Here is a 19,695-nt window from a genome sequence, read left to right as displayed (position 1 = left end):
CATGACTGAGATCACAGCTGGTCCGTGAAAGACAAAAGCTGTCTCACTTCTAACTGCAGGTGTGCAATTGAAGCACAGCAAATCCCAGAAATAACGGAAGGAAGAACAACAAAATTAAGTGGAATTATAATCTAATTTTATGTGGAAGTCATCCACTGACTGGCTGTTTCAATTTTATCACAGGATTTTGAGGCTATTACATCAGTCTCTTAAAAATCTGCTTCCTGCCAAAACAGGTAGCCCAGGTCTCATCATTAAGAGGATAGTATGTACTTCTACAACAAATGCCCCTTTTTAATGCAAGGTCACCATTGTGGACCAGAGAGAAAATTCTTGATGAGACAAAATTTGGAGACCATGCTGATTTACACCTGATGGTCCTGTAACCTCTGGACAAGACTTTCCCTGCCCTTTGGTGAACAAGATGACAATTTAGCGAGTAAATGCTTTCTGCTGCTACGGCAGAGAGGTTTGATAGCTCTATTAGCCTTGGCACATAAGGTCACAAGGAACACGTACCCACCGTGACCTGGTGCTTCAGGAGAGAGCAACAGTACAAAACAAAAGGAAGGATTCGGGAATAACAGCCAGCCCCTTCTGAGGTGGGTATTTATGAGGACTGTAGTTTTCTCCCACTGCTTTTCATTACAAGACTTCATATATATATATTTCAGATTCTCCTGCTGAGAACATAGATAAGCTTCTAACATTAAATTTTCCATAAAACAGAGTTACAATACAAGGCTAGTGACAAATGCTGGCATCAGAAGCCTGCAGTACTGGTATTCTGTTAGGGTTTTGTAGAGCAATGAACAAAGATGTAGGGAGTAAAATAAAAGTCTCTTCCCAACTTGTAAGTTTATTTCTGGTACCTTAAAAATGTGAAACACATTTAAAGTTCCTTTGCTGGGCATGCAGATAAGAATGGCTTAAAACTGTAATACAACATTTGGTTTCAGTCAACATTAGTTCTAGTGTTCGATTTATTCCTCACAATAAATACATTAAAGCTTATTACCACTGATAAAGTCTATCTTGTAAACCTCAGGGCACCGCTTTGAAAATTTTCATGGTGAAATTCGGCAGTGTCATGCAGTGTAACACGATAACACCATGGTGACATATCAGTGATGCAGATGCGTCATTTTCATGATTCCTCATTCTGATCCCACAACTCTGAATAAAGTTGTAATGTTGCAGTTCAGAGCGGAACAAAAAAAAAAAAAAAAAAACAAACCACCCCACAAAACAAACCATACACTACCCACAAAACATTATGTAAAACATATCCCACTTCTTTCACTGACTTTCCACAATTGAACATTTCATAAAAAAGCCAAATGTTCAAAGATACAGACCACTGAGTTTAACTTCAATACAAGAAAAATTGATAGAAAAATTGATAGAAAATATAATAAAGAATAGTATCAGCGGGTGCATTATATACCCAGGAAGAGTCAGATTATTTTGCAGACAGCAGTTATGCACAATGAATCCGTTAGACTTCCCTGAAGGAGTTAACAAGCACATGAATAAGGTGACATGGTATGCAGGGATATGCACTTAGCTGATGCAGTACACATGGCTTTTCCCAAACCCTTTAGCAAAGGGTCTCAATCTTAAAGAGAGCCTTAAAAAAGGTAGGCTTAAAAAGGTGGGAGAGAAAGAAAGGGCATCTTAAGGATCAACAGCTAGCAAAAAAAATAGAAATAGAGGAAAGAAAAAAGAATCATTTGTCACGATGATGGGAGGCTCTTAACGCATCATCTCAGCGTCTGTGCTGAGACCTGTACTAGTCCATATTCCCATTAAAGGTCTGAGAAGGGGGGAGGGAGGTAATGAAGTGCCAAACTTCACTGACAAAACAGAATGATTAAGAGTAGGCAAAATTATAACTGACGTGAAAGCTGCAGAAGAGTCTCGAGACACTGTGATTGGACAGTAAAATGACAGAGTAAATTAAATGTTAATAAATGCAAAATATTGCACTGAAAAAAAAGGAGTACAACTGTCCACATAGACTGACAGGCTCTAAATTAACTGTTCTAACACAGAAAAGAGATGTAGCCATTACAGACAGTTTTCCAGAAACATCAGCCCTGCAGCAACCAAAAAAAAAGCAAATCATTTCAGAACTTTTCAGGAAAGGTATCAAGACTGATATACAAAATACCATTATAGAAGAAAATAAACTCATGATTTATCTGCATCTTAAAAACGCATATATTTCTGGTTATCGCATCTTCAAAAGGAAACGTACAAAGACATGCAACTGTGATGGATCAGAAGAGCAAAATTATTTCTAAACAGTGAAAAGCCTTATATGTTAAGAATGCATCAGGAATAGAAGTACATTGGGACCCTACAGCTTGAAGAAGAGTCCAACCACCCATGACCGATACGTATCACAGACAGGATGCTGGGCTATGGGAGCCTTTTGTCTGACCACCCGAGTTGTTCTTCTTTCTTGTGAGGTAGACAACATAGTAAGGACAATTTCTACTTTCTTGTGAAGTGTTAGTAGGATAAGCCAGAGCATGTTTAGATAAATTGTATTAATTGGGCTGAGATCTGTAAGAGACACTTCTCTCATTTCCATCTGCCCTGGAAGCAAAGATATTTAACAAGTAGTTAACCATTCAGCTCACAATGTGCCATAAAATTTTACCTGTAGTGTTATTAGAGCAACAAATGAGAAATATTGTATGAGGCTTAAAATTATGGAGTAGGTTAGATTCAAGTTGCTTCATAAGTTAGAAAAGAAAAAACTCTCCAGAGCCACCTATGCCATCTCCCATCCCAAAAGGGCAGCTCCAAGTTCACCTGGACACTGTATTTTCTATTTCCATCTGAAAAGCTGCACCTTCTATGTTTTTTTTCTCTCTATGGGCTGCAAGCAAAAGCAACTTTTGTGTATAAGAATACACACAGGAAGTACTAAACGCAGCACTGAACAGACAGACATCTAAAATACCAGATATTATACACAGGTTGGGTTAGAGCACCCTGAGTCCATTAGACAATTTATGCTGTTGTAGCTCATAGATGCAGGTCCAAGCTGGCTGAAAAGCCAAATTCAAGCAGATCAGAAGTTACAAGCATGGGTTCAAGCAGATAAGAAGCTTCCCATAAGTGGAGGTAAATGGAAGGGCCAAAAAAAGAAGTATTTTGATTCCTCTAAGAACACTCTTGCACAGCACGAGAAGCATATGAAGACCAAGGGGGGTTGTGTGATTAATTATAAAACAGCCTCTTCCCACCTTAAAACCAACCCTTGTTTTCCTGAGACAAGCAATGGGTAAGGATGGAGCTGCTCTGTTACACCATCAGCAGCACATTCATCCTTTGGACCAAGCTTTGGAAGCAATGTATCCACTGCCACCATAGCTTTTCACACCGTGTTCATGAGTAACTACCAATTGCTGAAGATGTAAAGTTTGGAGGAAACATTTCTGACTTAAGTTCATTAATCTCTCCAATCTCTCTTAATGCCTCTTCTCTATGAACAAACCAAAATACAGTAGAATGATGGAAGTCATGACTTACTGTACATTCTGATGCTGAGAACGCTCCTACATAGAAACTATTAATTCACTAAATCACGTAAGAAACGCTTCTGCTATTTACAAAGCTTCCATGCTGCATCATTTTTTCAAAAGACTGACTGAACAAATACACTTCCATGGTGGCCAATTAAAAGGGGCCACAGCCCAGGTTTTTAGAGCCACCCTGAGAATGGTCTCCACCCCATTTTTAAACCAGTTTTCATTTTCTAAGTTAGACAGCTTCACTATTCAAGACAGAGTGGAAGACTACTAACAATATACTCATGTACTAAAACTATTCATGGTGTGCCATTTAGATACCAAAATAATAGACTCTTCGGCTGTAAAGATAGACTCAAACACTGACAGAGTAACACACGCTTGCTAGTTTAACAACATTATACATTCTGGCTTTGGAAACGTGTTGTAAAATACTGGGGGGGGAACCAGGGACAAAATGACATGCAGCTCCCACCAACGTAACGAAGAGAGCAGTCTGAGAAAGGCAAAGCAGGTTACTCCCAAAGTTTCTGCTCTTCTCTCAGACAGACTCTGATTTTCACCAAGCCATACTTTTTGCCTGTACTTTCCTCACAAATACCAGCTCAGCCTCACAGGCACTATCGGGTGTTTCCCTTTGGTTATGATAAAGGCTTGTCTTCCTCAAACTCCAGTACAGACCCCTTCTTTGCTCCTGCACTGAAAACCCCCACTGCATCAGGAGATGCCTGGGACCCACGGACACGTGTCTGCCACAGCCCAGAGGTGCGACTGCAGCTCGTGTGCCCCAAGGTAACATCCAAGCATCATCAGCAGATATCGATAGCTGTGCAAATATAACAACATAACATTCAGCCTATTTGAGCTGCCTGCATGCTCCTGGGGGAAGTTGGAGAGGGAAAATACTACTGGTTGCCACCATCCTGACTGATGCCTGCACTAGCAGAGGAAAAAACAAAACAAAACAAAACACCACCAAAAACCAAACACACAACATCACTACCAGAGTAAAAAACATTATTAGGAGAAGTCTAACCAATCCAGTATGAAGAACAAGGTCAGCCCAGAGAGAATAAGCAAGAAGTCATGGCAGAGGACCATGTCAGGGTTAAGTCAAAGTCTGTAAGAGAGCACATCACAAGGTGGTGACACTGAAGAAGGCTGAAGGACCCCCCATCTCTACTAGGACACACCAGCTATACAACGCATACACCCCACCTCCCTCCTCCAAACTCTTACTTGAGCCATGGGACATGAACCTTCCCTAACAGTGCAGCTGAAAATAAGAACTATGGTAAAGTTTAACTGCAACACTTCTCTGACTCAACTGTAATAACTATAACAGTCTCCATGTCAGTAATAAGAAGATTGTTAAATACGCTACTCAAAGTCATTCACCTTTGACTTCACAAAGCTCTTTCAGGAAATACCTGTTAATAGAAAACGTCATTACTGTAACACTCAAGAATTAGTGCGTAGGTGCTTCTTGTCTAAAGCGATAAATAAAATGCCCATCTTCAAAATTATTTTCAAAGGGTGAAATTAAAGCATGTAAAAGCGTGTAACATCAGCCTGCATAAGGGTCCATGCCATAACTGTCAAAGAGATACCAACTTGGGCAGAGGAATTTAGAAGTGCCTGTTGCTCAGCAGCTGAAGAGCTCTGCTGCTGAAGTCAGACAAAAAGGGGAACAAAGAACAGGAAAAAAGAGTGAGTATCTAACAGATTTGGTTTTCAGACAACTCAATCAATACATCAAATCTTTCATTCACACTTTCAAAAATCATCATCTGTTGGTAATTAATTTCTGCATGCCTTACACCATTGCTAGTATTTTCATTGACACCAGTGGCAATAGGACTGGCCTCTTCCCTATTAGCTAACCCAAACCTATAACTTGCTCTTGAATATCCCATTCAGATCTAATATCTCCTTTTAAGTACCCATTTCTGGCAGAGTGTAAAATAATCAACCTATCATCAAAGCGCTGCAGTTTCATCATTACCCCCCCAAAATTAATCATGTTTCAGTACATGCAAGGCAAGCCTTTTGTAGCACACTCTGTTAAGCAGGAACAGATAAAAGTGGATTTCCCAGTGCCTATACTGGAACGGTAATACAGCTAATGATTTTCTACAAAATGCTAGTGCAAGCTCTGTGAACAAAATTCCAAAATAATTCAGCTATTCAGGACCAATGTGTAAGCAGAAAACTGAACTATACTCTGTAAGGGCTATGATTCTTCTTTGGTCTTCTGAACTGAAACAAAATTAAAAGTAGTCAGGTTAAATAAGGCATAATTCTTGCGCTAAAGTTTATTTTGGATTCACTTGTTTGAGAAGTCATGTACACTAAAAGATGACATTTGAAAGTTGGAATATCTGTAAACTTGATAATGTAAAACTGCTAAAATTCAGGGTTACTGTTTTACCTGAGCGTGACAGTAACAACAGTGAATTTTATCCTCCTTCAGACAAATAGCAGAAGGTAGAAAATCCACTTACGTCCCATTTATATCCATAAAATAAGTTGCAAGAGGAGCAAGGCTGCCCATGCTGACACTCCAAAAAAAGTTTATGCTTTCTGCATAAACAATTTTGAAATTCAAATATATATAAACAGAGAGATTTACAGGTTATTTTTTAAGTCATGGAAAAGCTCTCATACCCCACGCCATAGCTATGCATTTTGTACGCATACATGGACAACTCTCAGTATAGCTGAAGCTTCACTCCCCAACTCCGATCTTCAGATCTCACATTTGCAACAGTCTAAAAGTCAGAAGAAAAGCTGGGGGTTGCTGCAACGCACAGTTTTGAAAGACTTCAAAAAGTTACTGGAGCAAGACAAACTGCGCAAGATTCTTCTATAAGAAGTCAGGCTAGCAGCAGCCCAACAGCTCAAGACAGCTCTCATTTAATTAGCTATTTGCTATGTATAAGAGAGGCTGTAGGAAGTGCCCAGTGCTGCATCCTCATTTGTGTTTCGCTGTGATCCGTATAGCAGCAATTCAGTCCTGAGTGAAACAGAGCTCATTATCCAGCAGAGATGAACTCTCCTCAGGAGAGAGGTGTTTCTCCCGCTGTTAATAGCATCAGCTCGATATGATCGCCCCACCGCCTGCTCCTAGCAGAGCACAGCTGATGCGTGAAGGCGATACAGGCTGCTTGTGCGCTGGGAAAGGACCTGGCAGAGCCAGGCTGGAAGCAAGGGTGGAGATCGGTCTCTAACAGGAATGGAAATGCAGACCCTTCATAACCGGTTTTTGCAGGGCAAGTAAGAATTTGAAAGGGAACTCAGGGCTGGCTCTGGTTTGAATTTGTTTTTACAGGCCAGTGCAGAAGACGAGAGCGCCTTCCCTGGGAGGCTGACATTCATCCCTGGCTTACAGGCACCTCCAAACGATGCTCTTTTTGCTTTCCGAGTAGCACACTCCACATTTGCCAGCTGGGCACATTTCCCTGTCTAAAAGAGGGTTAAGACCCTTATCGTCACCCTCTGCAGACTCTCAGTTCATGCTTTAAAAGAACACTTCCATTTATTTAGAAAATGCCCAGTGCAGAGCCAGGCCATGCCCTTTGATCAAGCAGGGGAGAACGTTCGGAGCCCCACTCCACTTAAACTCCTCGCACTACCAGGGTGAGCGGCTTAATCTGCTCTACCTACTAAAAGCCTCAGTAAATGGCACCTCATTGATTTAAGTGGTCTAAGAGCACTAATACTCCCTGCTCTGAAGAACACAGCCCTGAAGCCGACCACATCACCCACCGGGCTGGTGGCAGATGGGGAATGAGCCAGGTCTCCAACACACTGCCTTATTCAATCCAATTGCGGGAACTTCCCATCATTTTTTTCCCCCTTCATCCTCATCACCTTGCTTTTATCTGGCAGCATTTTAACAGCTGTTTTCTTATCACATTAATCTGACATCTCTGACAAAAAAACAAATGTCTAATTCTCCTGGATTTCTGCACAGTATGCTACAGGGGAGCAAGTCTCTGCTGAACCATACTCTCTATTTGCCTGAGCACAGATTTTACTCTTTAACCAAATACCTTTCGCATCCTCAAAAAATATCAAATGAAAAAAAAAAAATTCAGTGACAATATTTTGCTCAAACTTCACCACCCCCCCAAAAAAATAGCAGGCCAGCCTTCCAGCTAGTAGCACAACTGGCGCAGTGCTGGAGAAGTCAATAAAGCTACGCTGATTTACAACAGTTAAAGATCTGGCCTGGAGATGAGTCATGTGGATTACTTGCTGCTTGAATTGCAACTAATTCAAGGCGTTTGGTTTTGGGATTTTTGTTTTGTTTATCTCTGGATGTGCTGTAAAGCTTCAGTCACCAAAGGCCAACTCCAGCATTTCTTCCTAAATATTCAGGAAGGCTCCTTGAATATTTAGGAAGCACTTCGATCTAAGAGATTTTTTCAGGCGTGCTGCTGCTTGGATTTGGACACATCTTTCGGTCTGTTCTCCCTCTGCTGAGCAACCCAAGCACTACAGAGAATAACAGCAAGAGGTCTTTCAGTCCTGGCAGTATTACAAGGGAACAAACTTTATTTCTCAGGCTAATACCAGAAAAAAGGAAAAACAGCCGTGGAGATCTGCTCAGCCCTGCGCTCCCACCTCACCGGTGGGCAGAGATGTGCACCAAGCCAGGCTGTAGCTTCACTCCGGCTTGAGCGCAGGTCTGCCCAGCAGTAACGGGGCTGCTGCAAGCCCCCACAGTGCAAGTACCTGATTACGTGTGGAAACCAGTACATCAGCTGGGGGACAACGACAGCTATCGGCCAGGCAAACCTCCAGAGAAAGCAGGAAAGGTTTTAACTAAATGGTGAGCCCTGGCTGCCATGTTTCCAAAGAAGAAACGAGCCTGTCTTACTGCTCGCATCTTCCACGCAAGGAACGGATAAAAACACTATACCAACATTTTGGCTGCTGGAGTGATCCTAGCAGATCTTGGCTCATCCCAGCATCAGACAACATCTCCCTGGACATGGTCCCAGCACTGCTCTTCTGCAGTCACGGTAGTTCTCCAACACCCAACCTGACAAACCCTACCATTCCCTTGGGACAAGGAGGGGGGAATAACAGGAATATTACCATAACCCAATACTACCAGCTTACCACTTCACCATGCATTAGATTCAGGGAGCTTTCTGTGCAGCACCAGATTCTTAAAACCATCATTAAATTAAAAAATAAAAATAATAAAACCCCAGTGTCCCCATCAGATTCTTAGGCCGAACTGAGTAGCAATGCTGAGATTTTATGAAGTTTTCACCTCTATAAGGAAGCAGTATCCTCCCTTGCTGAGCAGATGAGCAGATAATCACCTTAGTGCTCCATCTTTAGTGAAAAGCAAGATCCCCCATTTCTCAAAGGCACACCCCCCCCAACACATCCATTTTCACTAGCTCTACTCAAATTCAACAGAACAGCAGCTAAAAATGTCAGAAATGAAGGGGGGGGGGGGGGTGTAGAAAAGGCTTGACACCAGAATAGCAAGATTTCAAGCATGACCCATTGCCTGGTAATGTCAAAGGGATCCTTCTGAACCATTTCAAAACAAGTCAGATACAAGCCACATCCAGGTGAGCTGTTATTGAGCACAGCTGATTGAGGTAGAGGGGAAGAAAGTATAGAATTCACAGGGAAAACACACAGATACACGAGACATACGTATACCAGCCCTTGATCAGTGGCCTGGGAAAAGCATTTTTTTGTTTCTTTTCAATATTTAGCCCCAAACTGAAATAAACACCAGCTTTCCCATAGGGTCCATCTTAAACCCAGGGCAAGCGGGGAGTGTAAAAAGTAGTTAAGACCTAAGATTTTTCAAGGTTATTTTAAAAGACATTGCAAAGTTCTTTACTGTATTTAGTAACCTATGACCCAAAAAAGTTGACATGTTTTCAAACTACTCCAGGCATATTCAGCAAAAATCTCTTATTAAAATCAATGAGACACAAGCTGTTAGCTGAATGTCGTGCTGGAAAGCTGCAGATGAAATGCAGAAAGCTCCTATGCTTTCACTCCACATCCAAAAATTCAAATATTTTCAGTTACCTCATAAATCAAAGTTTGTCATTAAGCTACACCTAAAGTGCTGTCTTGCCTAAACCTCTGGAAAAGCATCAAAGCGGCTGTTAATTATTTTTTTGACAACCACTCAGGAAACTTTTCCCAGGTGAGGAACCGTGGGCTGGGGCAAATCCTGCCTCCATTACTGTTCTGGGGGTCGATGGTATCGAGGTGTATCTGCTGGTGGCCAGAGACAAATGGACTCCAAGGGCAACAGTGTGTGTGAGCTTTTAGACTGAGATGCTTTCCACTTCAAGCACACCTAAGGGACTCGATGTAAACTGATAACAGAGCCTGGGATTCTCACAAATGAAATAAAAGCAGGAGTAGACAACAGAGAAAGTTAATTTTTCACCTAGAGAACTGCAGTGTTAGAAGATTGCCCTGGAGGTTTTAATCAATGCAAGTGAATCTTTTTATATTTTTCTCCAGTATTCCCAAAATAAGTCAATAAGATGCCAGCACTTTCTCAACATAGAGTGACCACTTCCCAGCAAGCTTGAGTTCAAGTCTTTATCAAAAGAACTGAAGAAATGCGTTATGATTTCTAAGAAAAATAACAAGCAAGGGAACAGAAGCAGCAGGGTAACCTTGCAACGCACGGTAGGTTTTCAGAAAAACTTTTTTACTTCTTTTATTCTTGAGGATGATTAGAAGCAAACGAAGACTAATCTAACCAGGCGTTGCTGGTGCACAAAAATATCTGCAGCTACCCTGGCCCTTAAGAACAGCAAAACATTTGAAAAATGCACACCACCATCAGACACTATCTAAAGGCACTTCCAGATCCAGAACCTCCTCTCCCGTGAGGGAAGCACACCTACTTGTCCATCTGCTTCATCACAAATGATATAAAGATCCCTATGCATTCAAGCGACTTCTATTGCACCCACGTCATAACCCATCACCTAGAGGATCCCTGCACACGGATTGTGTCCACACACATCACCTTAAATAAAGGGCAACAGACCACGTTATGTAACACACTTCTATATAATTATAAACACCTGAATAAATGGCCCTGCCTGTCTGACGGTTTGCATACAGACACTCTCTCTCTCGGCCAAATGAAATGTGGGCAAGGAGCCTCCTCAAGTCATGAGTCAATTTACAATCCCACCTTCAGCTGGAGCCTGGATAATCTGTTTCTCTGAGCTTAAAAAAAAAAAAAAAACCAAAAAAACAGTCTTTCCATAATTTCCTCTTTGTAATACTCAGTTTGAATGCACAAAACAAAAGAGCTGTCACTTCTTAAGTTTTAAAAGCTTTAAGCAAAATTAGCTATTCTAAGTTACCTGCAAAAGCAAAGAGGTGCAAGTGAAAAACATCAGGGGCGTATAATTCTTCAAAGTGTTAGAAGTTTCCAGAAGGCACAATAAGGATAGAGTCAACATCCTCAGTGCACTCCAACACAAGAATTTCAAGGACTTCAAGGGGCAAAGACAAAGGTAATTTTTCAGTGGCAACCAGCATATTGCAACAGCTGTACCTATGCTAATCAAAGGGTTTAGAAGCGAAGTTCACACACTGTATTACTGAGAGGTGATGCTCTCAAAAGAGATTTTGCTATAAGGAATCTTGCCTGGCTTGTTCCAAAATAATGACTCTTATTTTTCCACTTATCAGTATAATTTTTTCCTCAAACTGGCATTCAAAAATATATTAAAAAATAAAATTTAAAAAAAAAAAAAGTAGTCTGAAATACAGGAGTGGATCGTCAACAGATATGTATCAACACGAGAAGTCAATGGAATTATGTTAATTTATGCCAAATAAAACATAATCAAGATTTCTCTCCTTTGATATGAAGCTGGGACGATTATGGTCATTTATAGCAGATGCACAGGGCATAAGAGCTCCTTCCCATGCCCATGTAATGTCACAGAGCAAATATATCTGTTAGCAGGAGGAGGACTCAGTTCAGCACACTAATGTAGTAACATCCCTGGCTGACCTGTTCTGCCCAGCACACAACTGAGAGTTGTTCATTTTTCTTTTCAATGAGACACTATGCAAGTGTTGATTTAATGGTTCATTCATCAAGCCCTCTGAATATTAAGCAATTCATTTTGACTTAATTTGGACAATTCAATTTCACCCATCCTTTCTCCCCTTGAAAAATGTGACCTGCTGTCTAGGGAGAGCCCGTTTTAAAAGTTGACTTAACAGGAAGTACTTGGATCCATGGGCTTTGCACCCTTTCATAGTCCGATATATACTTCTATCCGACTTTTTTGCCTTTTACATATTATACCCGAAATTCACAAACGCTAAAGCAAAGACACTTCAACCAGCGTTCTTAATGCTGCAGACCAAAATGCCTCTTCTGCGGTACTAGCTACTCCCTACGAAGACCACCGGAAAATTAAGTGCACTGTCAATACAACCAACGAGCCTGGGAAATTGTGTAATACTTAGGGAAAGGAGCTTCTCATTGAAAATCCATTACTTTCTTCGAAAGTTTTTCTTACTGGATACGTTTTCCCAAGAGGAAAAAAAAGAAATAATCAACGCAGGAAGCCCTTGAGCTCCAGCCTCTCGTGCAAGCAGCCCCTCATACCCAGAAGCCGGCATCTCGAAGAGCTCCCCCAGCGAAGCGCAAGCCCCGCTCCGGGGCCGGGGTTGAGCCCGGCGCGGTCCAGCGCGGCTGCCCACGACCCACCCGCGGCGCCGACCCACGGCCCCGGCTCAGCGGCACCGACCCGGGCTCGGGGCAGCCTCCCCCGGCGCCGGAGCAGCCGCGGCCGCCGCACCTGTTGGTCGGTCGGTCGGTCACCCGCCGACCACCGGTACCCACCAGGGTAACCCAGCCGCATCCCGGGCGCTCCCACAGCTTTCCCCCCCCCCCCCCCCTTCAGCCAAATTTCTGCTTGTTTTCACCTGCTGCTCCCGAGGTGCCGAATTCCCCTCTCCGCAGCCCCCGCACATGCACGCTGTTAACATTCAGCCCATCGGCTCCCTCCTGCCGCCCACCCCCGCCAGCGGCAGCATCTGCGCGGCGGAGCCCCGGCGGGTCACTTCCTAAAGTCCCTTCCCCACAGCCACGGGAGCCTCGCCATCTCCCCCCCCCCCAGAGCTCGGCCGAGCCTTCCGGAGGGCCAGCAGCGTCCTCCCGCTGCAAAGAAGCCACTTTTCCCGCCGGGAACGCCAATACGGAACCGCCGCGCCGCGAGAAGGGGGATACGGGCGGGGGCATGGCGACCCGTGGCCGGGCTTGGAGGCGGGGGACGACGACAGCCGAAGCGCCGCGGCTCCCCCCCCCCCCCCCCCCGCGAAGGGCAGCTCCGGCCAGACCCCGAAACTCCGCCAAGTCCGAGAGCGGGGCAGGGCAGGGCTAGAGCCGGCCGCGTTATCCCCGCGGTGCTCACCTGGACGGCGGCGACGGGCTCGGGGCAGAGCTCGGGCCCCCCTTCAGGAGATCATGCCGCCGGGCGCCGCCGCGGCGGCCGGGGGGGGGGGGGGGCGGGCGGGAACGCGGGGCCGGCGGCGGAGCGGCTCCTCCGGCAGCGGGGGCGCGGCGCTGCCTCACGCCGCGGCGCAGAGCCGCGCCGCCTCCCACACGCGGCCGCGGCGCCCCGGCCCCGGCGGGGGGCGGCGGCGGGGGGCGGTGGCGGGGGCGGGCCCGGCCCCGGCCGCGCCCGCCCCGCCCGCGCCTCCCCCGGCACCGGCCGCCCGGCCCCGCCGCGGGGCGCCGCACCCACCGGCAGCGGCGGCGCCTCTGCTCCCCTCAAACGGCTTTCCCCCCCCCGCCTTTCCCCCCTTTAATTTGCCTTTCACCCCACTCTTCTCCTTTTTCACCCCGCTTTCCTCCCGTTGCCTCATTTCTCCCCTTCTCACCATTCCCTCCCGTTTTCCCATCCCCCTTTTTCCTGACCCCCTTTTCCACCACCTCCCCCATTCTCCCCCACATTTCTTCCCCCTTCTTTTTTTTTTTTTTTTCTCCTCCTCCTCCTTTTCCCCATCCCTCTTCCCACCAAAGCCCTTTAGCAAAGGTGACTGTGCCCAGCAGCCATGCGGCCTTTCTCCAAGAAGATGGCCAGGGGCTGGGGGAAGCGGATGGCCCCGGGGGAACCGGCCACAGCAGCCGCGATGTGCAGCACACCCCCCCCACATATCCCCCTCCCCGGGACCTGACCGGACCCGACCCGGGCATGGCACGCACAGGAGGGCACTTCCAGGGCCATCCTTCCCTGCCACCCTTGGGAGGGTTAAGATAAGCCAACAAGGTTTTACCAAAGGATCCAGCAAAACTCAGGGAAGCAAGGTTTATTGTTTGTTTAATCCCAAGCAGTCCGCCCTGCTTCTGGCTGCACTGAAATACCCTCAACATCCCAGCCCTTAGGTCTAGCTGGTCCCTGAGTGCCCAAGCTGCAAAGCATCACCGAGGCAGCAGGCACTCAGCTACCCAGCGTGTGGTACAAAGGCTTCAGGAGCAACGTGGTTCATTTTCCCTTTGAGTTTCACGTGTTGGAGATGGGATCGGTGGAAAAAAAATTTTCTGCTTTAAAAAGTGGGTTGTTTTGCCACTATATGCAAATGCTTTGGTTTTACCAGATGGCAATGAATGCTTTCCTTCCACATTTTATTCTGGAGCTAAGGATCAAGGTAGAAAATTGAAAAAGTTTGCAGTAAGCTTAGTAGCTGCTGACTGTTGTTTGCCAGGACAGGTTATACTTGTGTTCATGGAGAACTTGTCCATCACGTGCCCGCTTGCTGCTCTTCCCTTCTCTCTGTGAGCCCAGGCCCCCCACTTCCCTTAAAATTCCAATAAAGCGCCAGGGTTTGGTTCATCCGAGGTCTGTAAAATCAGTGCCCAACTATATGACATTAAGCAGGGGGTACAGTTAAAAAAAAAAACCTAAGCTGAAGATGTTATCCTGTTTCAGATCTCCTTCCCTCTCTCCAGGTTAAGGACTTGGGTTTTTTTCTTTTCTGAGGAAGAGGAATGATTACTGATGAACCTTGGAACAGCTTAAACAGAAGTAAGGATACACAAATCAGAGGGATTGCTTCTGTCAGTTTAATTGAGTTGTTACTACTAGACTATATAAAGTTAATCACTGGCAGAATAGAAACTTGATTCTTACAAAAGTTTATCAGGAGTTGGTTGGGGTCTTTTACTTTGTGACTCACTGAGTTGTTACTCTGCCACTGAACCTCACTATCGCTAAAACAGCACCAAGTAAAATTAAATGAAGTATAAAAAAACCTGATTAACTAGCAAGAAGTTTCTTCTTTTCCATCTCAATATCGCACAGTTTGGAGGCCTAGTGAAGTTGTTTTCTTGCCCATCTAAAAAAAATTGCAAACGACAGTGAGTGCTTTTGAACAGTGCATGGGAAGCGCACGAAGGTCCTGCTCTGTACAGGCGCCTCTATACATGCACTCCTTCTGCATGTTCTAGCTTATATGGAAAATTTCTGTGTTTGCCTCATCTCCAGCTACAAAAAAAGTGAAAGTACTGAAGAAATTTCACAGACCGAAAGAAAATAAAAGCACGTCAGCAAAACTTAGAAGTATCAAGCACCATAAATTTCATCAAGTCAGGCCAGCAATGAATTTGACCTATGGCTCTTCGTTTTCTTTTTTGTTATTCTTTTAATTTTTAGTACTTTCCTGCTGCAAATTCATGACAGTTGTTGTCCTTCGTTCACACTGATTTGCACTGTGCACTGGATCCAGTTGGCCAGCAATGGCAGGGAAAGCTAATTCCATTCAGTTACCGGAAAAAAGCAAGAAAAGCAAATATGTTTCCCTAAGGCCCCAGCCCAGAGTGATGAAAAATCCAGACCAACAACCATATTTTGTTAAAATCGGTCTTAAGTGTCATCTCTTTTCCCACAGAAAGATAAAAGCAGGAAAAGAGTATACTAGGCAAACTGGAATATATATAAATGATGGACCCTTCCCAGCTCTAGCAATTGCATCCCAAATATATCCCCAAGCTGGGGAAAGAGTGACAATCTCCACCCCAGAACTGGGCAAGCCCTAATCACATTTCAGATGTGCCATGAACACACAAATGCCGAACGGCCATAGCTAAGGTTATTTAAAGTTATGGGGTCAGTGACAGCAGCAGCTGCTGCTCCTGACCTCAGGGGAATCACAGTTCTGGTTAACTCAAACTCTTGTCCTCCCATTTCTCACTGGGACTTACTGGGATATGAGCTATTCTTCGAGCTGCTGCAATGGGTTCCCAGTGCTTTCCTGACCACAAGCAGGAGTGTGCTGCAGGGGCAGAGGAAAAGGCAGCACAGGCAAAGATAAAGTAACTTTTCTTGTTGGAGATGACTCTACTTATTTTCCCTGCCTTTAGAAATGAACAGCTGCTGCTCAGGTTTGCCAGCACCCAGCACTCAAAAACTATGAGTGAGAGACTCAGAAATAGGATGATTGTCTGTAAGACAGTCTGATGTTGGGGGGAAAAAAAAAGCCTCTTTTTATTTGGCTTGTGATTACTAAGTCTGCAGGGATCCTTTTTTTCCCAAGCTTTTTCCTTAGTTCTTGAGGAGCAGAGATCCACTCTTCTTTTTTTTTCTTTCTTTTTTTTTTTTTTAAATGAATGCTGGGATTCAAACATAATCAACTAATTCCAGGAGCTGAGGCTTCAAGATAAAAAAAAAAAAAAGTATACCATGTCGCAAAGCTCACAATGCAATCTCATTGCATTGGCATTGGCAGCCGTTCACTTGGCTCTGGAAATAATAAAGTGGGAGACTGAAATGACAAACAAACCGGAGATCCAAACCAAAGTACCACCAGGGAATGCAAAGCAGATGGCCAGCTAAAGAAGACTAGCCCAAAGAATTGCTATAGTCTTTGCAGGAAGATTACTGACAGCATCCACCGTGGTGGCCTCCTTCCTGTGAGCTTGCCTGGTGTGGTTTGCATCTTGATGTCCTTGTCATGAATTATTATTAAGAGGAGTAAACAAGCTAGAGAGTCCTCTCAATTGCAAATCACGTGTGCGCCCTCTCATAGCAAACGGGGAGATTCAAGAGCACTGGAGAGCCCACACAAGGGTCAGGAACAACTCTCTATTTCTGTGCCATCTTGGGCCTATATTGCTTTAACTGGTCATTTAGCTATCACAAAGATAACATTGGTGTGCGCTTTCAGGAAGAATGCTTTCAGCATGCTTCTATTAAAATGTCTGCTTTGTTTCAATATGCCATAATATTATTTTGTCAAGAGAATTTATTTTAAAGTTGCAAAATCAAGTCTGTGCTAAATAGGAGCTGGCACAAATGAAATTAGATTTTGGGACTCCCCATAAATATGCAAGTGTGAGCGTATGAAATCACACGTAGCAATTCATTTTCAGAAAGAGGAAAAAACCCTAAATTATATTGTCTTCTGTCATATCCAGTTTGCTCAGCAGAGGAAAACACATGAATATCAATGGTGACCATTAAGCAGTGTGGTAAAACGCCCTGCAGAGCTCCATCGGGACTGATCCTTTCTGCTTACCCTAATCAATACATTGGTTTACCGGAGAAGAAAACAATTATCGTGGAGCAGGCTTCAGACTGCCAACCCCAGCAGATTCTCTGTGCTGCCAAATAGGATTTCTCTTTAGTTTATGCCCATCCCTGGCACTTAGCAAAGCTGACCTGTCTTCTTGTGCTTCTAAGGATATAGCCATTTTCTTCAATTTTCACTCTTTTTAGCAGTCCAGAAATGCAATGTTTAACACCGACTAAAGCCTACATGCTCTCTTCCGTGGCCATTCACAGGGATCGGGATTTTGAACTTTGGACTCGATAGGAAAAGTTTTTCCACAAGCACCTGGAGCTAAATCCTGCCCGCCATATTTGTGGGTGTTGCTCCATTACCTGTCGGTTTGAAGTAAGCAGGATTTAATCATTTGGGGATGACAGTGAATTACAGCCCCTCGTGAAGGGATACAGCACTCCCGTCCCGCTCTCCCAGCCCGTCTGCTCACAGGCTGGTGCATCACTGGAGCACAGCCAGGCAGCCATAGAAATGCAATGAGTGAATAAGGTCTTCCTTCCCTATCAGCCAATAAAGATAATTACACAGGCCAGCATATATTAATTTGGGCTCAGTCCTTTTCCCACTCAAATTAACGTCGGTTTTGCCGTTGAAGCCGATGTTAGCAGAAGCTGGCCCAACATCAGGGAGCTAAAATTAAATTGCTTCTGCTGTTTTCCCCTGTACCAGCCAAGGGAGTTGCTGGCCCAGCCGGGAATCGGTACCAATTCAAGGAACAGCCCAGGTATCCAAGGCACGCTGCTGGCGGGCTCTCAACACCTACTGCCGGAGCTCAGGCAGCGGGAGCCCCACGATGATCGAAGTCACACCATCTCCACCCCCACAGCACCGCAGCCGGGCTCCTGGGCGCGCTCACCCCTCGGGAACTCATTTGCTCAAACCAGCGCTAAACGAGGGCAGGGAAGGAGACACGCACAGAAAATCTTTATCCAGAGGGGCGTGGAGTCAGGGGACAGCAGCTTTCGGTGAGGATGCCCACGCGTGCTCACGCGGGTGTGCGATGCACACCGCTGTCCTCAGAGATTCCTCGTGCAGGGCTGTCGGACTTTTTATCCCATTTCCACGACGCAGAAGTCGCTTGTTATCAATATCGGTGATGCCACTTGAAAAATCAGAGAAAATCCATCACAGCCCGTGAGGTTATTCTGGTGTAACGAGCAGCCCTTGTATCTCATTTTTCACAACTCAGCCCTTACATCTCCATTTCTGTGCTGCGCAAAGCCACATATGTGGTGGCCCAGTGCAAGGCTTGTGGGGCTTTTTTGCAGTCCAGCAACTTGCCATCTCCTTGCATACACACAGGAGTGGATGCACGCAGATACACACACAGACATACATCTATAATTATCCTCCACAGTATTCCTCTGAAACAGTATTTTTTCTTTCAGGCACTAGTCTGCCTATCAGAGTATATAGATACACAGACATTTACCAGCACGGCTGAAAAGTCTCCTCAGCCACATTTCCATGGAGCACACGTAGCACCCTGATTTGCACATATCTCGGAAATACAAACAGCTCCTCTCTTTTCATATTCTGCTGCTACAGTAACTTTGCAGACAACTTTGCTTACTGGACTTGTATCATGGTGGGTGTAACTACCAGCAATAGCTTGCCTGCTACTCAGAGCAGAGTCACATGCTGTGATTGCTCATATGCTGTTCAGATTCTCTAACAACTGAGAGAGAGGAGAAAAGAAAGGAAAAAAAAAAAGGCAACTATTTCTAACTGTGGCACATTGCTCTGTTGTCTCTGCCTGGGCTGCAAATGCTCTCTGTTACGCTGATTTCCTTTAACTGGTCAATCCCCACCCTGTTTCCACCAACACGGAAAGCAACTGTTTATAATTCCAAACTCCCAGCCTTGTGCCAGATAACATTTGCCGATCAACTGCCAAGGCAAGCTTCACACAGAAAAAAAAAAGAAAGAAAAAAAGAGGGAATGGCAGATTAAACAGATCAGCTCTGATTCTTACCTTCAGAAGCAGACTTCGTTCAAAGCCCACAAATACTTTTACTTTGCTGGAAGTCTCTGAACTATTTTTAGCTTCCCTCGGGGATGCCATATAGGGAGAGCAGCCCCCTCCCTATCATTACTAATCTGCCTAACATAACAGCAGGACACCTGCTGCTAGTGAGTCATGTTTTGTGTGAAGCTAATGGTATATATATAGGCAAAACATAAAGACAATTGCTTATTTTCCTCCATACCCCATGTGTTGTTTGTGTCTTCCTGTTACTCCAAGCAAATCAAATCAGTGCAAAGAAGACAGTGTAAAGAAGACAAATACACAGGAAAATTCGTGTTTTCTTCAGACCAGAAGCTCTGGAGAGGTATAGCAGAATTATGCTTGTTTATATTTGTGACATGTATATACCTGCGTGTATACATATATCTGCACTTTACACATGCACAGAGTGAGTGTGCTCTTGCAAGCTCCTGCTCTGGTACATGGTTTTCGCTGAAAACATGGATGGAAATTCAATGATTATAAATCTAAAGCTCCATCCTGAACCTGTCTTCCCTGCTCACGCACAGTAAGAAAGAA

The 19,695-nt window shown here is 44.7% G+C and overlaps 1 protein-coding gene across 3 annotated transcripts in view; it reads right to left on the bottom strand.

Moving 5' to 3' along the window:
* Positions 1 to 19,177, bottom strand: part of SGCD (sarcoglycan delta) — a 356,822-nt gene extending 337,645 nt beyond the window's left edge. For 2 of the 3 annotated variants that reach the window (XM_052816474.1, XM_052816482.1), the window contains exon 1: positions 13,001 to 13,102. The gene's annotated coding sequence lies outside the window, so the exon portion shown is untranslated. Of the gene's footprint in view, positions 1 to 13,000; positions 13,103 to 19,122 lie in introns of those variants that run through there. The other variant, XM_052816477.1, reaches the window with a different exon arrangement.
* Between the last annotated feature and the right edge of the window lie 518 nt (positions 19,178 to 19,695).

This window comes from Harpia harpyja, chromosome 20 (genome assembly GCF_026419915.1).
Source record: "Harpia harpyja isolate bHarHar1 chromosome 20, bHarHar1 primary haplotype, whole genome shotgun sequence".
NCBI lineage: Eukaryota > Metazoa > Chordata > Aves > Accipitriformes > Accipitridae > Harpia > Harpia harpyja.
Note: the sequence above shows the minus strand (reverse complement) of the source record. Positions and strands in the feature narration are given on the sequence as shown.